The sequence below is a fragment of the Brassica napus genome, chromosome C9 (assembly GCF_020379485.1).
Source record: "Brassica napus cultivar Da-Ae chromosome C9, Da-Ae, whole genome shotgun sequence".
In the NCBI taxonomy this organism is placed as follows: domain Eukaryota; kingdom Viridiplantae; phylum Streptophyta; class Magnoliopsida; order Brassicales; family Brassicaceae; genus Brassica; species Brassica napus.
The window spans coordinates 10,936,228-10,957,239 of NC_063452.1; the positions used below are offsets into that span (position 1 = coordinate 10,936,228).

The following is a 21,012-nucleotide window of genomic DNA, read 5'->3' on the forward strand; positions in this document are numbered from 1 at the left end:
AAAGAGTTTTGGAGAATAAGTTTCGCAACTCAACTTCCCTCGTGCAGCAACTGTTGCGGGAAGTGGAACTTCTCCGTCTCTTTAAATATCGACTCTCCTCCTTCTTCATTTCTCACTACTTTTCGTATTGAAACCAACATAAAAAATCCCTTCGCGTAAGTCATAAATCCGAGAGTGTTTTGTAGAGTTTATAGTTCGATAGGGCGATCACAAGTGAAGCGTGATTCGTCTCCATGGTTATATCCTGGGACTCGATATTCGTACAGTTCCGACTCACTAACAAAGCGAATATTTAGAGTTAAGGAAAGTGATTATATCTCGACTCCATGTTCGTTTGCGAATACGATTTCTTATCGTTTTTTGTATTCTCTTTTACAATCGTCAATTTCCTTAACATATCGCTTTTATTATATCGTTTATGTAAGTCCGGTTATCCGGCTTCTACAATCTTAACTCTAATTTCGCTTTCTATTTAAAGCGTTTGATCGGATTGAAAAACGGTTTAACAAGGATTTGTTAACGGTTTTTAGAACGATGTTTGCGATTTGCTCTGTAGCATTTTCTATAGGGCAATTGTCAATAATAGCACCTTTTGAAGTTTATGTCTCAAAAATAGCACTAGAAGGAGAAAGTCACAAAAATGACATTCATTAAAGAGTAAAATATCCTTAATACCCTTGGTTTAAAATTAAATAAACAAACAAAAATAAATAAAAATAAATAAAATAAAAATAAAAAAATGAAAAAAAGATTTTTTTTTATAGTTTCAGATTATATGTTTTCAGATTCGAAATTTTTATAATTTTTTTTTTCAAATTTTTTTTTTTTAATTTTTTTTTTTCAAATTTTTTTTTTATAATTTAAAAATACTTTTTGAAACTGTTTTAAAATTTTTTATTTTTTATTTTAGTATTTTGTTTATATAAAATTTTAAACCCTAATTCCAAAACCCCACCCCTTAACTCTAAACCCTAAGGTTTGGATTAATTAACCCAAGGGGTATAAGTGTATATTTACCTCTTTAATGAAACTTATTTTTATGACTTTGAGCCTTGAGTGCTACTTTGGGAACATAAACTTGGTTTAGTCTTTTTCTCTTTTCCATATGGTTCACATCTTCTCTTTCTTGAACATCATTTTCAACTTCAAAAGCTTCAGCAGTTGCATCACCACCAAGTCCAAATGCGTTGTTTCCCCTTGCTGTAGCACTTTCAAAAATAACTTGTAAGTCTTCAAAAGCTTCAAAGGTTTTAGTCTTCATATTATCATTATTTGGATGAGCCTGATAAAAATGTAAATGTTATATGTTCATTAGTGAAAATATTTAAAAAATAAATAGAAAGCTATTAAAACTTTAAAAGGGAGTTACAAAAATTACCTTAAGATATTCTTCCCATACTTCGTCGGGAGCTGTGAATTGTTTAGTTACGGGATCCCACCCAAAACCAGAGCTAAATCGAAGCAGGACTGTGTAACTATGATATTCTTTTTTCAAGGATTTCATTCGATTCAAGTAATGCTTGTAAGTCTTGTTGCACCTGAGCTGTTTGTTTAGAATCGGTAATACCTTTGTCTCTATTGTTCTTTTGGTCAAGGAGCCATTTGAATCACGCCATCCTCGTCTGATACCAACAACAAGAAGACGTTTCAACAAGTGACTCTCTTGAGATGTCCATGGAAAATATCCGCTCTTAACTTTTTGTGGCTGCGATGCTTCTCCTGATTCCATCCTAATACAACAATGAAAATATTTATTAGTCATCTTTAACATACATATATGCGAATGATTATCTTATAAAAAGAAATAATATGAGCAAACGGTGAACACTAATTATAACAAAAACTAACACCTAATGATAACAAAAAGACAAAAACTACTCATTTAACTTCTGCGGAAACCTTTTCTAGGTGGGATTTTCTTGCTTTGAGAAGTGATATGATCAGTGCTATATATAGGTGAAGCAATCTATAAAGAGATTTTTTTCTAAAAGGATACGCACTCATTTGTTGAGATTTTGTGTATATTATTTGATTATTGTCAACTAACAATTTGAACTTTTGATAAGTACTAATTTGTAGGGATTTTCTGAAAACATCTACAAAAGATATTTCTGTTATTCACTTGTTTTGTTTTTAGGTGGGAGTACAAATCAAAATATCGGTATATTTGTTATACTATCACCTTTAGAATTTTACTAGGATGACAAATCTCATCATAAAAGTAAGGAATTGCTTCTTTACATATTGACAATACATTTTCCATTAAATTTTTTTTAAGTGATATTATTACAAAATCTATCAAATATTGAATAACAATAACACAAGAATGTGAAAGAATTGATGAAATTCATAATTGAATAACAGTAGAATTTAATAGAAACTATATTTCCTTCAAATTCCATCAAACTTCAAGATCTAATACCCCCACCTAAGTCGTGTTTTAATTTTAACAAAAATATTTACTTATTTACATTGAGTAATTTTGACAAGGGAAATACCCCTCATTGGGAAGTGATAGTCGGCATGATCTTTTGAATGCACAAAAGATAAAATAAATTTTATGCCAAACTAGATAATTTGCGAGTGTTGGTTGAGTCGTAAGACTCCCTCTACCTCTCAACGGAGGGATCTTTTCTCAAGCTAATTACTTCTGGGGTCTCTGCAGAGACACATGTGCACATAAACTTATACGTGTAATCAAAGAAACTTAGATACAATGATTTGTCAAATATATAATATGGCCAAGAAAAGAAACAAGAGATGATTATAAAATACAAAAAGAGGATATTAAATGATTTTCATGTTAATTATTATAAACCTTTTTGCATTTTTTTTTATAAACCTCAAATCCTCATGACCGACTTCAAACACACACAAGATTCAGGGTTTATGGTTCAGTGTTTTGATTTAGGGTTTAAAATTTATTTTTGGGTTTAGTGTTTTTAAGATTTAGAGTTTTAAGATTTATCCAAAATTTTATGTTTACACAAGGGTTTAGAGTTTAGTGTTCTGATGACGGTGTTAAAAATATTTGTTAATTCTTTTTTTTTGCAACTAGTATTATTTTTATTTATTTTAAAATTATGATATAAATTAACAATATTTTGTTTCTTTTTTTAAAAAGATACTAAATATAAAATAACTAATTCATATTGGTTGGTGAACCTACAAATAATTCAAGAATAACTCTTTATGTTTCATCTGCTACAAGTTCTCTGTGTGTTGTCTGTAACAAAATTTAAAATTTGGTATAATACATTAACAATTTATCAAAAACAAAAGGTTAAAATACTTTGCAACAAATCTCAATCACCAATGATATTAAGATTCTTAGCAAAAGAAACACAGATATAATAGTTTGATTAAATTTTATAATTTGATCATATATATATATAGAGAATCTAATCTCATGCTTACAAATAGAAGTAACGGTTTAGTTTTTGAAACTGAGAAAAAAACTTTTTGGAGTAAGAATCGATGACTCTCCACTATTTATATTCACGTGAATAAAATTTACATGTTTTGTTAAAAAGAAACTAATTTTAACAAAAATAGTCAGAAAATTTGATGACGTTCACTTTATAACAAATATATGCGAATTAGTGACTGAGTTATGGTCGCATAATTACAAACAATATGTAAGACGGAACTTTTCGTCACTAGTTTGTCATCATTTATGACATTCTTTTGTTACTTTTTATTATGTTACAATATTATGACTAAATAGTTACTATTTTGTAACATAATAGTTTTGTCACAAATTTGTCAGAAAATCGTCATAATATTGTGACAAATTATTTTGACACAAAAATCGGTCGCAATATCAACATTTTCTTGTAGTGAAATCTACAAAAGTTCTCTATAAGAATGAACTTTTCAAAAATAGTAGCTTTTAAAAAAAATATTTATAAGAACTAACACCTTCATTTAAACTTAAAATCCATAAGCATTGGTAACACAAAAATGAACGTGGTTAAAGAATGTGGGCCCCGCCTATTTAATCAAATAAAAGAAATTACATCATACGATTTTTTCCTCAATAAAGGGTGAAAACTTGTTTAAAAAGCAATGACATCCCCTATATATTAATAGAGAATCATTTAAAAATTTGTAACCTTAAGTTTGTAGTATTAATTAAAAAGAGCATTGCTTAGATGTCAATTAATTAGGATGTCAATTAAGCTTTCGTGGCATCATAATAATCAATTGAAAAATTAGTAAGTCCAAAATTCAATTGATAGGAAAACTTATATCAATCGAAACATAAATGCATATGATAAACTTAATACTCGGTGATCTCATTAACTTAAAACTCGGACTAATCCCCTATATATTATTTGAGAAGCATTGCAACATTTTTTTGTAGCCACATGTCATCACTAGAATGATTCTTAGAATCCTTAGAGAAATAAGTTGGTCCATCTAAATATATAATAAGCTTTTTATTAAAGCACAATAAATACTTTATTAATATGCTTCATTATTTCTTTAAATAAAATTACGGAATTGCCTAATGTGGCTAAAGTATATATGACAATTAATGATTTTGAATAATAAAGATTTGATAAAAATAAGTGTGTATTATAATTATATTTGTTTAATTTTAAGCTATTAAAATAAATTAAAAAATCATAGTAACCATATAATAAAAATTAAAAAAATTATTTATATATTATATTTTGAATTTTTAAAAACGAGTTTAAATTACTAAAACTGTTAAAATTTTCACATTCAAAATTTTTGATCTATGATTTAAAACTTTTGTTATGACATGATACAAATAATTAAAAAATAATATAAGTTGAAAGTCTCATTTAATAAGTATCAAAAATAAAAGATATATAAATATATGTATCATTTTAAATTAAACTATATGCCATATAAAAATACATAAATACCTTAATTTTGAAATTTACTTTGAACATTTTTTTGATAAAACAATTTGAAAAAATATTGACAACTTATTTTTTAAAAATATTATAAATTACTTAAACCATTAATCCCACAGTGAAAATTTTGTTATCACTAATTTAGACTTTTTGCTATAACAGATACAAATGATAAAAACAAATATGAGCAAAAACCATCATCGAATAAATATTAATATTAAAATATACTATATATATATATGTTACTATCATTTAAATTTAATTATATATCATATCAAATAGAAAAAATATTTTTTCGATTTATAAAATTTATTTATATGTTCGCACCAATTTAATTATATAAGGAGTAGATAATGAATTTTTAATTACTTCATATATATTTATTATTTAATATGTTATAAACATATAATATATAAAATAATTTATATATATAATGTTCATCCCACGCAAGGCGCGGATCTTAACCTAGTATATATATTGTATATGAAACACATTTAAACATATTTTTATGATTATGTCATACGGATATTAGTTTGTTTGGAATTTTGATCATATCATGTGTTTTACAAATCACATAACGAATTATCAGTCCAATGTGTTTTTTTTGTATAGTAGCATTATACATTGTCTAAAATTAAATTCATTGTAAAGCCGAGGAATAGGGTGTGATTTTTGTATAATATTCAAGCAGTGGTTGTATCCGAGTATATAGAACGATAGAATATATTTCAGACCAATATCAATGAAAAATATAATGGATATCCGGTTTATACTGTTTCGTTGTTGGTTAAGATTTATTTAAATTTCAATATAACCAAATTTTAGTCAATAAATAATATCATTGTATCAAATTTATGGACCGTGTAACACACTCATATAATTAGGGAAATTTAGATAATTATATATTATGTCTTTCGTCAACAAGGAAATAAATAAATACACAAAGCTAGATCCAAGCACTATTATATACATCGAAAATATATGCTTGATCGTCACTTCATCTTGAGCAAAATATGGTAATTTACATTCAATATTAATAAAACTTTGGCACCTAGTAATTTCATTGCTCAAAAAAACTAGAAAGCTAAGGAAACAAATATATATATATTCGATGTACGAATTTGTTAATGCTCTTATACGTAAAATTAAACCTAACAAGTAATCCTATATAAACTAGGGATTATTCTCAAACGAAACCATCATTCTTCGAGCTATCTATTCAGCTTTAGATTTAAAGCAAAAAAAATGCCGTCTCCAAATATCAATTTAAAAATCGGGTTTGTCAATTGTTTGGTATCTTAATATGACCCATAAATATCTTATGTACTAATTATAGGTTAGCCAAATCTGGATTTCTTTTATATATGGGATTTTCCATTTTATGTTGTTAAATAAAAAATTATTGTTAACATTCCAAATTCTTATAGTAATTTTTGATCATATTCAAATCTTAATCATCAATAAGTTAATAAAAGAAAGTAGAAAATACTTTTATTAGTTTGAATTTAAAATATCCAAATAAATTTGCCAATTCAACATATAACATATTATTTTGAAGAAAAAATAATAGTTCAAAATTGATGGTCATTTTTGGTGTTTGAACCAAATCATATCGATATTAATCTGGAAAAAACATTTTGCAAACTCGCTTAGAAAAGGGTTCGCAGAAACCGTTTTGTATAGACTTAGAATGTTTCATAAACTCGTTTAAGGAAGCGGTTATGGAAACAATTCGTATACTTTTGTTTTAAGAATCTTATATCAAAAACGTTTCGCGATAATGCTAGAAAGCAATCAGCAAATCGTTATGAAATACATAAGAAACGTTTCGCGGAAGGGCTATTAAGAAATTCGCAAACACATTTACAAAAGAACAAAGAAACGTTTTGCGGATAATCAAATAGCAAATCGCAAACATCGTTTCAATGAAACCAAAAAAGGTTTCTTTGAATAGTATATAGATAAACGTTTTTCGGTAGTGCTGCAGAGCAAAACGCAAACCGTTTATGAGATAATTAAGAAACATTTCGCGGAAATGCTACAGAGCAAATCGAAAACATCGTTCTAAAAACCGTTAACAAATCCTTGTTAAACCGTTTTTCAATCCGATCAAATGCTTTAAATAGAAAGCGAAATTAGAGTTAAGATTGTAGAAGCCGGATAACCGGACTTACATAAACGATATAATAAAAGCGATATGTTAAGGAAATTGACGATTGTAAAAGAGAATACAAAAAACGATAAGAAATCGTATTCGCAAATGAACATGGAGTCGAGATATAATCACTTTCCTTAACTCTAAATATTCGCTTTGTTAGTGAGTCGGAACTGTACGAATATCGAGTCCCAGGATATAACCATGGAGACGAATCACGCTTCACTTGTGATCGCCCTATCGAACTATAAACTCTACAAAACACTCTCGGATTTATGACTTACGCGAGGGGATTTTTTATGTTGGTTTCGATACGAAAAGTAGTGAGAAATGAAGAAGGAGGAGAGTCGATATTTAAAGAGACGGAGAAGTTCCACTTCCCGCAACAGTTGCTGCACGAGGGAAGTTGAGTTGCGAAACTTATTCTCCAAAACTTTTTTTTATCTCGTTTAAAACTTTCGAGAGGATAAAATGCATAGGGTTTTTATTTTCTACACAAACTACTTGTTGTTTTAAACAAAATTGCATGCTGTTTTTATTTTCTACACAAACTACTTGTTGTTTTAAACAAAATTGCATGCTGTTTTTTTCCGAAATGAAAGGCTAAATGTTGAGGTTAAACCAAGATCCAAAACCAAAGACCATTCCCAAGCCGAGGGGACTCTCCTATCAAATATATGTGCCTAAATATGTATTTAATTTTATAAAAATAAATAACATTAAAAAGAGTAAAATTTGTAAAACGGATTGGAAATTTGAAAGTGATGTATTAGATATAATATATATTTACTATAAATTAAAAAACAAAAGAAAATGATATAGTATAAAATAAAATAGTATAAATATATTTTCATATTTGTATGATTCCAAAAAAAAAACTAAAAATGTTATATTTTGAGAAAAAAATTAACATATAACATGTTTATCATAAAGAAGGTAAACAAATTGAACTACAAATATAATAAAAACCTAAAGAAAAATATATATTTTTATTAAAATAATTCCGCCCTTGAAAAGGGCGGGTCAAAATCTAGTAATATTTTATTTCCAACTCTTGTCCTAATTAATAGTACCATTTTATTTTCAATTTAATACTACATGTTTAGCCTAGCTAATATAATTAAATAGTAAATTGATTTTAAAAGAACAGAAAATCCCTAAGTATTTTATATTTGGGGACCAGTTTGTAATTGAAAGAACTAAAGGTACGTTTTGCAATATATATTATATTTGAGGACCAGTTTATAATTTTAAGAATTGAAGGTGTCGAAAACTAAAAACGTATAACTTATCTTTCGTCTTCGTCTCCTCGAGCGCCTTTTTTTTGCCTCTTGTCTTAATTCGCAGAGGAGACAAAAGCGATGTCGCAGCTCTTATCTTCCCCTTTGGTGGCGTTAAGTTACAACCCCTTTGCTAGCCCTCGCTTTCTCTCTTCGTCTTCTTCAGTACTCGTCGCCACCGGCGGTCTCGCCGTGAAACGACATGTACTAGCCTCGAAGCCGACGAAGACGGTGAAGCTCACTGTTAAGTCCCGACAGACGGATTACTTCGAGAAGCAGAGGTTCGGTGACTCGTCAGAACGGTGAGTTCGTCTCAAAGTTTACAACTTTAGGGTTTTAGCTTACTTAAAGTTTCGAAATTTCGAAGCTTGATTCCAAAAGGGTACTCTCAAAGTGTACTACTTTAGGGTATTAGCTTTGCTTAAATCTGGAAATTTCGAAGCTTCTTGATATCAAAAGGGTACTCTTAGTCTTGAGAAATGGAGCTTGGTGTGTGATGTATACTTGTTTTCTTGGTTTGGATTTGATATAGGTGAAGGAGGGCCTGCTAGGTTTTACGTGGGTCATTCGATATACAAAGGGAAAGCTGCGGTCACGGTGGAGCCAAGAGCACCAGAGTTTGTGTCTTTAGACGTTAGTCTCTCTCTATCCCCAAAGATCAAAAAGCCCTTCTCTTATTTGTGCAGATTATGATTTGTCTCTGTTTACTTATTTTGCAGTCTGGAGCTTTCAAGTTGTCGAAAGACGGTTCTTTACTGCTTCAGTTTGCTCCTGCAGCTGGTGTGAGGCAATACGATTGGAGCAAGAAGCAGGTTTGGTTTCATCCTTTTAACTTCAGATGATGTATTCTATATAACTGTGCTAAGGTTATCTCACTGGTTTGGATGTAAAAAGACAAGTCTGGTGAAGATGTTTTTCAGTATGCATTGCTCCTGTTTTGTCATATGTTTGGAGCCACCAAATTTTCTAGCTAGTAATCTTTAAAAGGCCACAGACACTCTATTACCCTGAGGTTTATTTTCTGTACTCGTGTGGTCTTGTAAAATTCGTTTGTGATTATATCTGAAGGTTATACAATTGTAATGAAACTGTTTGTTGTGTGTTGTCAAAGGACATTTATTTCTAAATTCTAATGATTTTCATTTGACTTTCTCTTCCTGTTAGCGGATGTGCTTGATATTGTTGAATTTATGGAAGTGCCCTTGTGATGATATCTTGATAATGACGTATAAGGTTGTGATAAGTCTAGGACAACTAGATGAATGAAGCTATTTAGCAGATAGAGCTTGTTTACTTTGATTGCCTCACTGAAAATATCAGTGAAACGTATATAAATCAGTGTACCGACTTGACTTCTGCTCTGTTATGATATTTAATGTCGTGCTCAGCCTTACAAATTGTATGCTGGGTCTTATAATCTTGGACGACGCTCTCTTTATTTTATTGTATAATGTCTCTCTTGGATGCTGCTTCTTTTCTTATTTCAGTTTCCAGTGGATCGTATTCATAGGCAACTCAAGACCAGGGTTTCAGCACATGGAAGAGTTGGTCCCACTGCTGCTGTTTACACGGCTTCGATTCTTGAGTCCCTGACTGCAGAAGTTTTTGAGTTAGCTTGAAACACAAGCAAAGTTCCGAAAGTGAACAGGATAACTCCAAGGCATTTGCAGTTGGCACTGTGGTTATCGTGTGGGTGTTTGTTAAGTCTTGGACTCCTTTTCCTTTTCTTTGTTTCGTTATTAGGTGTTGTTACCTTTTATTGGACATCAGGTTAATTTGAACTCTTATGCTTCTCTTTTGAGCAAATGTTGGCTTTCCATACTCTTGTTGTATAAACAATATATATATATATATATATGGGAAAATGATCATTTAAATCATGTACTTTCTAATTTGGTTGAAAAAAAACATGGACTTTACCGTAGACCATTTAAAGCATTAACTTATCGTGACTAGCAATTTAAAGTCTCAACTAAGTTTGACGAAACCAATTTTAATACGTCGTTAAAATGGTTAACATATTGAGTTAACGGGGTTAATCTCCGTTTAAATTCATACGACGTCGTTTTGGAATTTTAAAAAAATTGGTGCTCAAGGAAATCGAACATGAGACCAAAGCTTCCCTTGTTACAAACCTAAACCACTAGACCACTTACAGTTCCGTTGACATGTATGAATACTAATATTTAACTAGGTTAAGATCCGCGCCTTGCGCGGGATGAACATTATACATATAAATTATTTTGAGCAAATGTTGGCTTTCCATACTCTTGTTGTATAAACAATATATATATATATATATATATATATATATATATATATATATATATATATGGGAAAATGATCATTTAAATCATGTACTTTCTAATTTGGTTGGAAAAAAGCATGGACTTTACCATAGACCATTTAAAGCATTAACTTATCGTGACTAGCAATTTAAAGTCTCAACTAAGTTTGAATAAACCAATTTTAATACGTCGTTAAAATGGTTAACATATTGAGTTAACGGGGTTAATCTCCGTCTCTACTCTCTGTTAAATTCATACGACGTCGTTTTGGAATTTTAAAAAATTTGGTGCTCAAGGAAATCAAACATGAGACCAAAGCTTCCTTTGTTACAAACCTAAACCACTAGACCACTTACAGTTCCGTTGACATGTATGAATACTAATATTTAATTAGGTTAAGATCCGCGCCTTGCGCGGGATGAACATTATACATATAAATTATTTACTTTTATAAATTATATGTTTATAACATATTATGAAATAATAAATATATATTGAATAATTTAAAATTCATTATCTACTACTTATATAATTAAATTGTTGCGAACATATAAATAAATTTTATAAATCGAAAAAATATTTTTTTCTATTTGATATGATATATAATTAAATTTAAATGATAGTAACATATATATGGTATATTTTAATATTAATATTTATTAGATGATGCTTTTTGCTCATATTTTTTTTATCATTGTTATAACAAAAAATCTAAATTAGTGATAACAAAATTTTCGCTATGGGATTAATGGTTTAAGTAATTTATAATATTTTAATAAATTAAGTTGTCAATATTTTTTCAAATTGTTTATCAAAAAAATGTTCAAAGTAAATTTCAAAATTAAGATATTTATGCATTTTTATATGACATATAGTTTAATTTAAAATGATACATATATTTATATATCTTTTATTTTTGATACTTATTAAATGAGACTTTCATCTTATATTATTTTTTAATTATTTGTATCATGTCATAACAAAAGTTTTAAATCTTAGATCACAAAATTTGAATGTGAAACTTTTAACAGTTTTAGTAATATATACTTGTTTTTAAAAATTCAAAATATAATATATAAATAATTTTTTTAATTTTTATTATATGGTTACTATGATTGTTTAATTTATTTTAATAGCTTAAAATTAAAAAAATATAATTATAATACACACATATTTTTATCAAATCTTTATTATTCAAAATCATTAATTGTCATATATACTTTAGCTACATAAGGCAATTCTGTAATCTTATTTAAGGAAATAATGAAGCACATTAATAATGTATATATTGTGGTTTAATAAAAAGCTTATTATATATTTAGATGTACCAACTTATTTCTCTAAGGATTCTAAGAATCATTCTAGTGATGACACGTGGCTACAAAAAAATGTTGCAATGCTTCTCAAATAATATATATGGGATATTATTATGCCTCTAAATCATCTTCTCCCAAAGTAAATCCCAAATTCGTTTCTGTTAAGTTTTAAGAAACATGAATATGATGAATCTGGTGGTGATGGGTTGGTTTCGAATTCGAAAACCAAACCAGAATTTGTTTGCTTGTGAAAAATTCAGCTTCTAAAGGTTATAACTTGGTAGGAATTGGAAATTACAAATCATGAATTTGAACCTAATCATTTTCTCCTATCCTAAATCCGTAATTCGATTTTGCTAGGTTTTAAGAAGAAACAATTTGGGGTTTATTAGACTCATAAATGAATTATGTTGGGAGAAGATGATTTGGAGGTATAATAATATTAATTGTTAGTATTTATACTTGTCAATAGAATCGTAAAGGGTCTAGTAGTTTATGTTTGTAACAAGGGAAGCTTTGGTTTCATGTTCGATTCCCTTGAACACAATTTTTTTTTAAATTCCAAAACGACGTCGTATGAATTTAACAGAGAGTATAGACGGAGATTAACCCGTTAACCATTTTAACGGCGTATTAAAATTGGCTTCGTCAAACTTAGTTGAGGATTTAAATTGCTAGTCACGATAAGTTGATGATTTGGATGGTCCACGGTAAATTTCATGCTTGTTTTCAACCAAATTAGAAAGTTCATGATTTAAATGACCATTTTCCCATATATTATAGCTATTGTTCTTTTCTCACATTTAATGAAATAACTGCACTAACCTGTTGGAACAAGACTAAACCTCCTGCTATAGTGAGAGCTTTCAAGCACTTGCCTTGAAACAGTTCACTAATTGTAGCTTCTTTATCCTCACCCACTGAGGAAAGTTCAGCCAAGATCTCGTCTACTTGTTCAGCTGCTGTGTCAACTGCTGTGACCCTCTTAAGGCGGCGAAGAGACTTAATTTCTTCCTGTTGAAGGCTCTCCACATCTTCTTTTCCCTGGAGAGAGCGCAGTAAAAGCAGCCACCTATAGGGGAAGCTGGTAACTGGTATAAGAATAACTGTTGCATACATGTAACGCCAACCAGAAACAACTGTTATCCAGAGGCTACCGATTCCACATCCTCCCTTCATAAAAATTAGAGTCAATTTGCTGAATATACCTAGCTTGAACCAAAATTAAAAAACTACCTTTACAGCTGTAAACTCATATTTCCTGTAGCAAAAATGACATAAGTGGACTATTTTGCCCTTTCTGGTTGAACACGTAAGAGCAATAGAAAGAAGTCTTTTCTTCTCCATCATTTATCTTTTTCATCTGATGATTTTTTTCTATCTTTCTTCATCAATGTTGACAGATTGTTATCAAATCCACGTCAATCAATTTTTTCCAGAATTCTCCAACCATAGCCAATTCTGTTTTCGTGGTCAATTTTACACCGAGCTCCTTTTTGTCAATTCGTCGTCGCCATTGTCACAGTAATTCTGTCACCGCTGGATACACCATGAATGTTAGTGAATCATGGATCCAAAGGAAAACGTGCCTCCCGTAGATCTTTCTGATTTATGGAAAGTCAATCCAAAAGCCCCAAAGTTTTTTTTTTTCCAATTTATGAATCTCCTCATTATGCTTTTGGAATCGAAAATCAATGATTAGTAATTATGATTGGTTATATAACCTCAGGTAATTAACAATATGCTGCTAGTTTCAGGAAGATTGATTACATGACCTTAGGAAATTGACAATATGTTGCTATTTCATGGAGAGAGAAGCACAATATGTAAAGTACGAGTATGTTAACCAAAACTGTTGAACGCTAAACATTAATGTAGAATATCACATGAATTGTTAGTGGATAACTTGTCGATATAAAAGTATGGTCCAAGCAAATGTATCAATTTCTATTAGTGTGCTACATGTTTTGTTAGCGGGTTATAGTTACATGTAAAGCGTAAAAAAAACAGTAGCATACATAATAGTAAATACTCATACCAATTTAATATGTTATCTACCATGTAAGCATAATATTAGCGGTAATTTATTAGTTTATATACTACAATAATTGTTAACCGCTAAGAATATAGAAACTAAATAGATAATAATTGTATCATCTTGTTAATCTATGTTGTATCATCTAACAAATTATGTATCATCTAATAAAAACTATTTAAAACATTTTACAAGCCGTTTCAAAAAACTGCAACATTCTTTGTAACATATAACTAAACATGTATCAACCAATGCTTTGTAATAAACCACCGGAGCGGCTATATAAATGATCTCGTCGAGAGAAACATATTCGCTAGACCCTACGCTGTCTTGGACGGAACATATATAACTGAAAACAAAGTCATGGTGGTGGAACTTTGGCGCTGAGCCTTGTCACTAATGTTATCCTTGTAACGGCAAGGCTTGAAGACTTTCAGTCTAGGTAAATTTGTTTTCATCTGTAGTTTTTAAAAAGGTTAGGAAACAACGACGATAGTGGAGGGGCGAGGATGAATGACGACAGCTGATTAAATTTTGGTTACGATTGATGAAAAATACAGATGAAGCCATTAGAAAGAAAAATGTTAATTGAGACTTTTAAGACAGAAGGGAGAGAGAATGGAGGACGTGTGTGGAGGGGTAAATTCGGATTATCAAATTGTCAACAGTGCAACATACAATGAAATGGTATCTACTTAATTATAGTCTTTAGTGGGTATATGAGACCTAAATACTCTAAAAATTACATGTGTCAGTTTACCTTGGTGGACACAAATTCTTTCAAAAATAAGAGAAACTGAGAGATAATATTTCCGAAGTCCGCAGAGATGTGAGAACTTACAACCATCCCAAAGACGGTGGTGAATTCCTTTAGTGATATCATCCATCCATGTATCTGACTAGGTGCAGTTTCAGCAATGTATATTGGAGCCGCGTGCATTGTCTAAATATATGGGAATATATCAGCTTACAAGTTAAGAAGAATGCTAAAAAAGTGTACTCGAGCTGCATGGATTCATAATACACGATACAAAAAAAACATCTTAACCTGAATGGAAAGCACATATATCTGGAAGATCACCCGGGCATACACAAGTTTTAGCTGGCAAACACTAAAAATCCATGACCAATCTTACCAGTCCAAGCCCGATGCCATACACAACCCGTCCACTTATCAGGACAGGAAAGACAGGTGCTGTTGCAGTCAGAATGGCTCCAACAAGATATAAGAATGCAGCAGTAACCAGCTCTTTCCTTGAAAAAAATAATAAAACAATTGAGTTTCTTTCAGATTGTGACGCGGCTATGTAACAAAGATTTTTTATAAAAAAAAAGTCGAAAGAAACAAACCTATAATGTCGGCAATGTTAAATGCAACAATTGATCCATTTAATGCACCGTAGTGTGAGCAACTAGTCTGCACAAAATTGTAAGCAAAATTTTTTTTCTTTCTACAAGAAAAGTCAGAGATCCCCTAATAGGAGGAAGCACAAAAATAACCTATTGATGAATTTTTTTTGAAAAAATACTCATCTATCAATAAAAATTATTGTAATTTCTAAATCACAATCTCAAAAATACAATATTTTTCCATAAAATAAAAACTATCAAAAAACAACAGTTTTTTAAAAATTTATTTTAAAAAATACAACGTATTGTTGAAAAATTTCCAAAAGAATACTATTCATCAATATGAGTTTGTGAATGTCTTGTTGTCAAAAAAACAAAAAAAAAGAATACTATTCATCTTCAATAATTCGTGTTATCCTTATTTCTAAATCACAATCCAAATCTAGAATTACATTCTATAATAAAATGAAAATTTTCCAAAACTAACAGTTTTCAAAAAAACAAAAATTAAAAAAATACAAACTGTTGATGAAAAATTATAAAATACCCATTTATCAATAATGTTTCTTGTTATCTTTATTTCTAAATCACAATCTCAAATCTACAATATTTCTCTACAAAAATGAATACTTTCCAAAATTAGACGTTTTAAAAATTTATTTCCAAAATGAGGCATTTGATAACTTCTTCCCCTAACAAATCTAAAAATTTTAACGCGGTCGATTAAAAAAAATTAGAATAAGATATTTTTAGAAATTAGGATATTTGAAAGTTTTCGTTTTTGTAGAGAAATTTTTTAAATTTGGGAATGTGATTTAGAAATAAGGATAACAACATTTTTTGTTAGTAGATGAGTATCTTTCAATTTTTTTTCATTAAAAGACTGTATTTTTAAATTAAATAAACTGCTAATTTTGGAATTTTTTTTGTTTTTGTAGAGAACTATTGCAAATTTGGGATTGTGATTTAGAAAATGGGTAATCTTTCATAATTTTTCATCAATAGGTTGTATTTTTAAATACTTTTTTAACTGCTATTTTTGGAAAATTTTCATTTCTAATAGAAAACAGTTCTAGATTTGGATTGTGATTGTGATTTATAAATTAAGATAACAAGAATTTTTGTTGATATAAGAGTATTCATTTAGAATTTTTCATCAATAGGATGTATTTTATTAATAATGTTTTAAAAACTGCTATTTTTGAAAAAAAAATCATTTTTATGGAGAAATATTGTATATTTTGGATTGTGATTTAGAAATTAGGATAACAAGAATTTCCGTTGATAAAAGAGTATTCTTTCAGAATTTTTCATCACTAGGTTGTATATTTTAAATAATCTTTTTAAAAACATCTATATTTGGACAGTTTTTAATATTATAGAAAACCATTGTAGATTTGGAATTGTGATTTAGAAATTAGAATAACAAGAATTTTTGTTGATAAATGAGTATTCATTCAGAATTGTTCATCAACAGGTTGTATTTTTGAATATTTTTTTTAAAAAACTTTTATTTTTGAAAGTTATCATTTTTATAGAGAAAAATTGTAGAATTGTGATTGTGATTTAAAAATTACGAAGACATGAATTTTTTCTTTTGTCAGATGAGAAGTCTTTCAGAATTTTTCATAATTAGGTTTCATTTTTAAATTTGTTTTTAAAAACTGCTATTTTTGGAAATTTATTATTTTATAGAGAAATATTGTAGATTTAAGATTTTTGATTTAGAAATTTGGATAACAATATTTTCATCAATATGTTATATTTTTTTAATAAATTTTTTAAAACAGCTAATTTTGGAAGTTTTTTTACTGTTATATTGTAGATTTGGATTGTGATTTAAAATTATGATAACAAGAATTTTTGTTGATAGCTGAGTATTCTTTCTAAATTTTTCATTAATAGGCTGCATTTTTAAAAACTTATATTTTTGGAAAGTTTTAATATTTATATAGAAATAAGATAGATTTACAATTATGATTTAAAAAATTAAGATAACAAGAAATTTTGTTGATAGTTGAATAATCTTTTATAAAATTTCATCGATATATTAAATTTTTTTAATTTTTTTTTAAACTTCTATTATTTAAAAGTTTTCATTTTTATAGAAAATAATTCTAGATTTTGATTTTGATTTATAAATTAGGATAACAAGAATCTTTGTTGGTAGAAGAGTATTCTTTCAGATTTTTTCATCAATAGGTGATATTTTTAAATATTTTTTTTTGAAACTGTTATTTTTGTAAATCTTTCATTTTGTAAATCTTTCATTTTTTTTGAATTTGGAATTGTGAATTCGAAAGTAGGATAACAAGAGTTTTTGTTGATAGTTGAGTATTCTTTCAGAACTTTTCAACAATAGGTTGTATTTTTTAAATAATCTTTTTAAAAACTGCTACTTTGGAAAGTTTTCAATTTTATAGAGTACTATTATAGATTTGAGATTGTGATTTAGAAATTAGGATAACAAGAATTTGTGTTGATAGATGAATATTCTTTCATAATTGTTCATCAATATGTTGTATTTTTTTTTAAACATTTAATGACTGGTATTTATGGAAACTTTTCAATTTTATAGAGACTTATTGTAGATTTGAGATTGTGATTTATAAATTAGGATAACAAGAATTTTTGTTGATAGATGAATATTTGTTCAGAATTCTTCACCAATAGGTTGTATTTTTGAAATATATTTTTTAAAGTATGCTATTTTTTTAAAGTTATGATTTTTGTATAGAACAATTGTAGATTTAAGATTGTGATTTATAAAACAAATATAAAATATGCAGCCCACAACAAATCATTGGGGAGATTGCATCTGCAAGCTAAGACAGCTAAAAATATATTTTTAGGAATGTATAAAATGTTTTGTTAGGTGAGTAGTCTTTCAAAAAATTTCATCATTATACTTCATCTTTTTAATATTTTCATAAAAAAAACATTTTCTTGGAAATTTATCATTTTATAGAGAAATATGGTAGATTTGATATTGTGATTTAGAAGGATAACAATATTTTTGTTGATAAATGACTATTCTTTCATAATTTTTCATCAATATGTTGTTTTTTTAAATAAAATTTTAAAACTACTAATTTTGAAAAGTTTTCATTTTTATAGAGAACTATTGTAGACTTGGGATTGTGATTTAGAAATTATGATAACAAAACATTTGTTGATAGCTGAGTATTCTTTATAATTTTTCATTAATAGGCTGTATATTTTAAATAATGGTTTCTAAAAACTTTTTTTTAAGTTATAATTTTTTAAGATAAATATGGTAGATTTGCTATTACGATTTAAAAACTAGGATAAAAAAAAAATTGTTGATAGATGAGTATTTTTTTCAGAATTTATATATATATGTTATATTTTTTAAATAATTTTTTTAAGAACTTCTATTTTTGGAAAGTTTTCATATTTTATAGAAAACAATTCTAGATTTGTATCTTGATTTAGAAATTAGGATAACATGAATTTTTGTTGAAAGAAAAGTATTCTTTCATATTTTTTAATAATAGGTGGTATTTTTAAATATTTTTTTAATAAACTGCAATTTTTGGAAAATTTTTATGTTTATAGCGAACTATTATAGGTTTAGGATTTTGATTTATAAATTAGGACATCAAGAATTTTTGTTGATAGATTAGTATTCTTTCAGAATTTTTCATCACTAGGTGGTATTTTTAAAAAAAAAATTATAAAAAAAAAACTGATATTTTTGGAAAGTTTTCATTTTTATAGAAAAACTATTGTAGAGTTTAGGATTTTGATTTAGAAATTAGTATAATAAGAATTGTTGTTGATACATAAGTATTCTTTCAGAATTTTTTCTTCAATAGGTTATATTTTTTAAGTAAATTTTTAAAACTGCTAATTTTTGAAAGTTTTCATTTTTGTAGAGAACAATTGTAGATTTAGGATTGTGAATTAGAAATTATGAGAACAAGAATTTTTGTTGATAATGAGTATTCTTTGAGATTTTTTCATTAATAGATTGTATTATTTAATTAATATTTTTTAAACTGCTATTTTTGAAAAGTTTTAATTTTTATAGAGAACTATTTCAGATTTGGGATTGTTATTTAGAAATTATTATAACAAGAATTTTTCTTTATGGATGAATATTATTTCATAACTTTTCATCAACATGTTGTATTTTTAAAATAATTTTTTTTAAAAAGTGCTATTTATGGAAATTTTTCATTTTTATAGAGAAATACTGTACATTTGGATTATATTTTAGAAATTAGGATAATGAGAAATTTTGCTGATAGATGAGTATTCGCTTAGAAATTTTCATCAATAGGTTGCATTTATATATAATATTAAAAAAACTGTTATTTTTGAAAGAAAAAAATCATTTTTAGAGAGCAATTGTAGATATGAGATTATGATTTAGAAATTAGGATAACAAGAATTTTTGTTGATAAATGAATATTTTTTCCGAATTTTCATCGATAGGACATATTTTTAAATATTCTTTTTCAAACTGCTATTTTTGGAAATTTTCATTGTTATAGAGAGCTGTTATAGATTTGAGATTGTTATTTATAAATTAGGATAACAAGAAATTTTATTGATAGATGACTTATCCTCTCAAATTTTTTTTCATCAGTGGGTTGTATTTGTTAAATAAATTTTTAAAATTGCTAATTTTTGTAGATAAGTATTGTAGATTTGTGACTGTGATTTAGAAATTAGGTAGACACGAATTTTGTTGTTAGGTGAGTATTCTTTCAAAACATTTCATCAATAAGTTATATTTAAAAAAAAAACTACGATTTATGGAAAATTCTCATTTTTTTAAATAATTATTGTAGATTTGGGATTGTGATTTAGAAATTAGGATAACAAGAATGTTTGTTGCTAAATGAATATTCTTTCAGACTTTTTCATCAATATGTTATATTTTTTAAATAAATTTTTAAAACGTCTAATTTTGGAAAGTTTTCATTTTTGTAGAGAAATATTGTAGATTTGAGATTGTGATTTAGAAATTAAGATAACAAGAAACATTATTGATAAATAGGTATTTTATAATTTTTCATCAACAATTTGTATTTTTTTAATTTTTGTTTTTTGAAAACTGTTAGTTTTGGAAAATTTTCATTTTATTATAGAATGTAATTCTAGATTTGGATTGTGATTTAGAAATAAGGATAACACGAATTATTGAAGATGAATAGTATTCTTTTTTTTTTGTTTTTTTGACAACAAGACATTCACAAACTCATATTGATTAATAGTATTCTTTTGGAAATTTTTCAACAATACGTTGTATTTTTTAAAATAAATTTTTAAAAAACTGTTGTTTTTTTTATAGTTTTTATTTTATGGAAAAATATTGTATTTTTGAGATTGTGATTTAGAAATTACAATAATTTTTATTGATAGATGAGTATTTTTTCAAAAAATTTCATCAATAGGTTATTTTTGTGCTTCCTCCTATTAGGGGATCTCTGACTTTTCTTGTAGAAAGAAAAAAAAATTTTGCTTACAATTTTGTGCAGACTAGTTCCTCACACTACGGTGCATTAAATGGATCAATTGTTGCATTTAACATTGCCAACATTATAGGTTTGTTTCTTTCGACTTTTTTTTATAAAAAATCTTTGTTACATAGCGGCGTCACAATCTGAAAGAAACTCAATTGTTTTTTTTTTTTCAAGGAAAGAGCTGGTAACATTTGCTCAAAAGAG

At 27.7% G+C, this 21,012-nt stretch overlaps 1 long non-coding RNA gene across 1 annotated transcript; it reads left to right on the forward strand.

The window, feature by feature from the left end:
• Positions 1-8,357: 8,357 nt before the first annotated feature.
• On the forward strand, positions 8,358-10,145 carry LOC106420281. The gene is made up of 4 exons (XR_001283945.3): positions 8,358-8,626; positions 8,857-8,957; positions 9,044-9,136; positions 9,812-10,145. It is a non-coding gene; the product is annotated as an uncharacterized LOC106420281 (long non-coding RNA).
• The last annotated feature ends 10,867 nt before the right edge of the window (positions 10,146-21,012 follow it).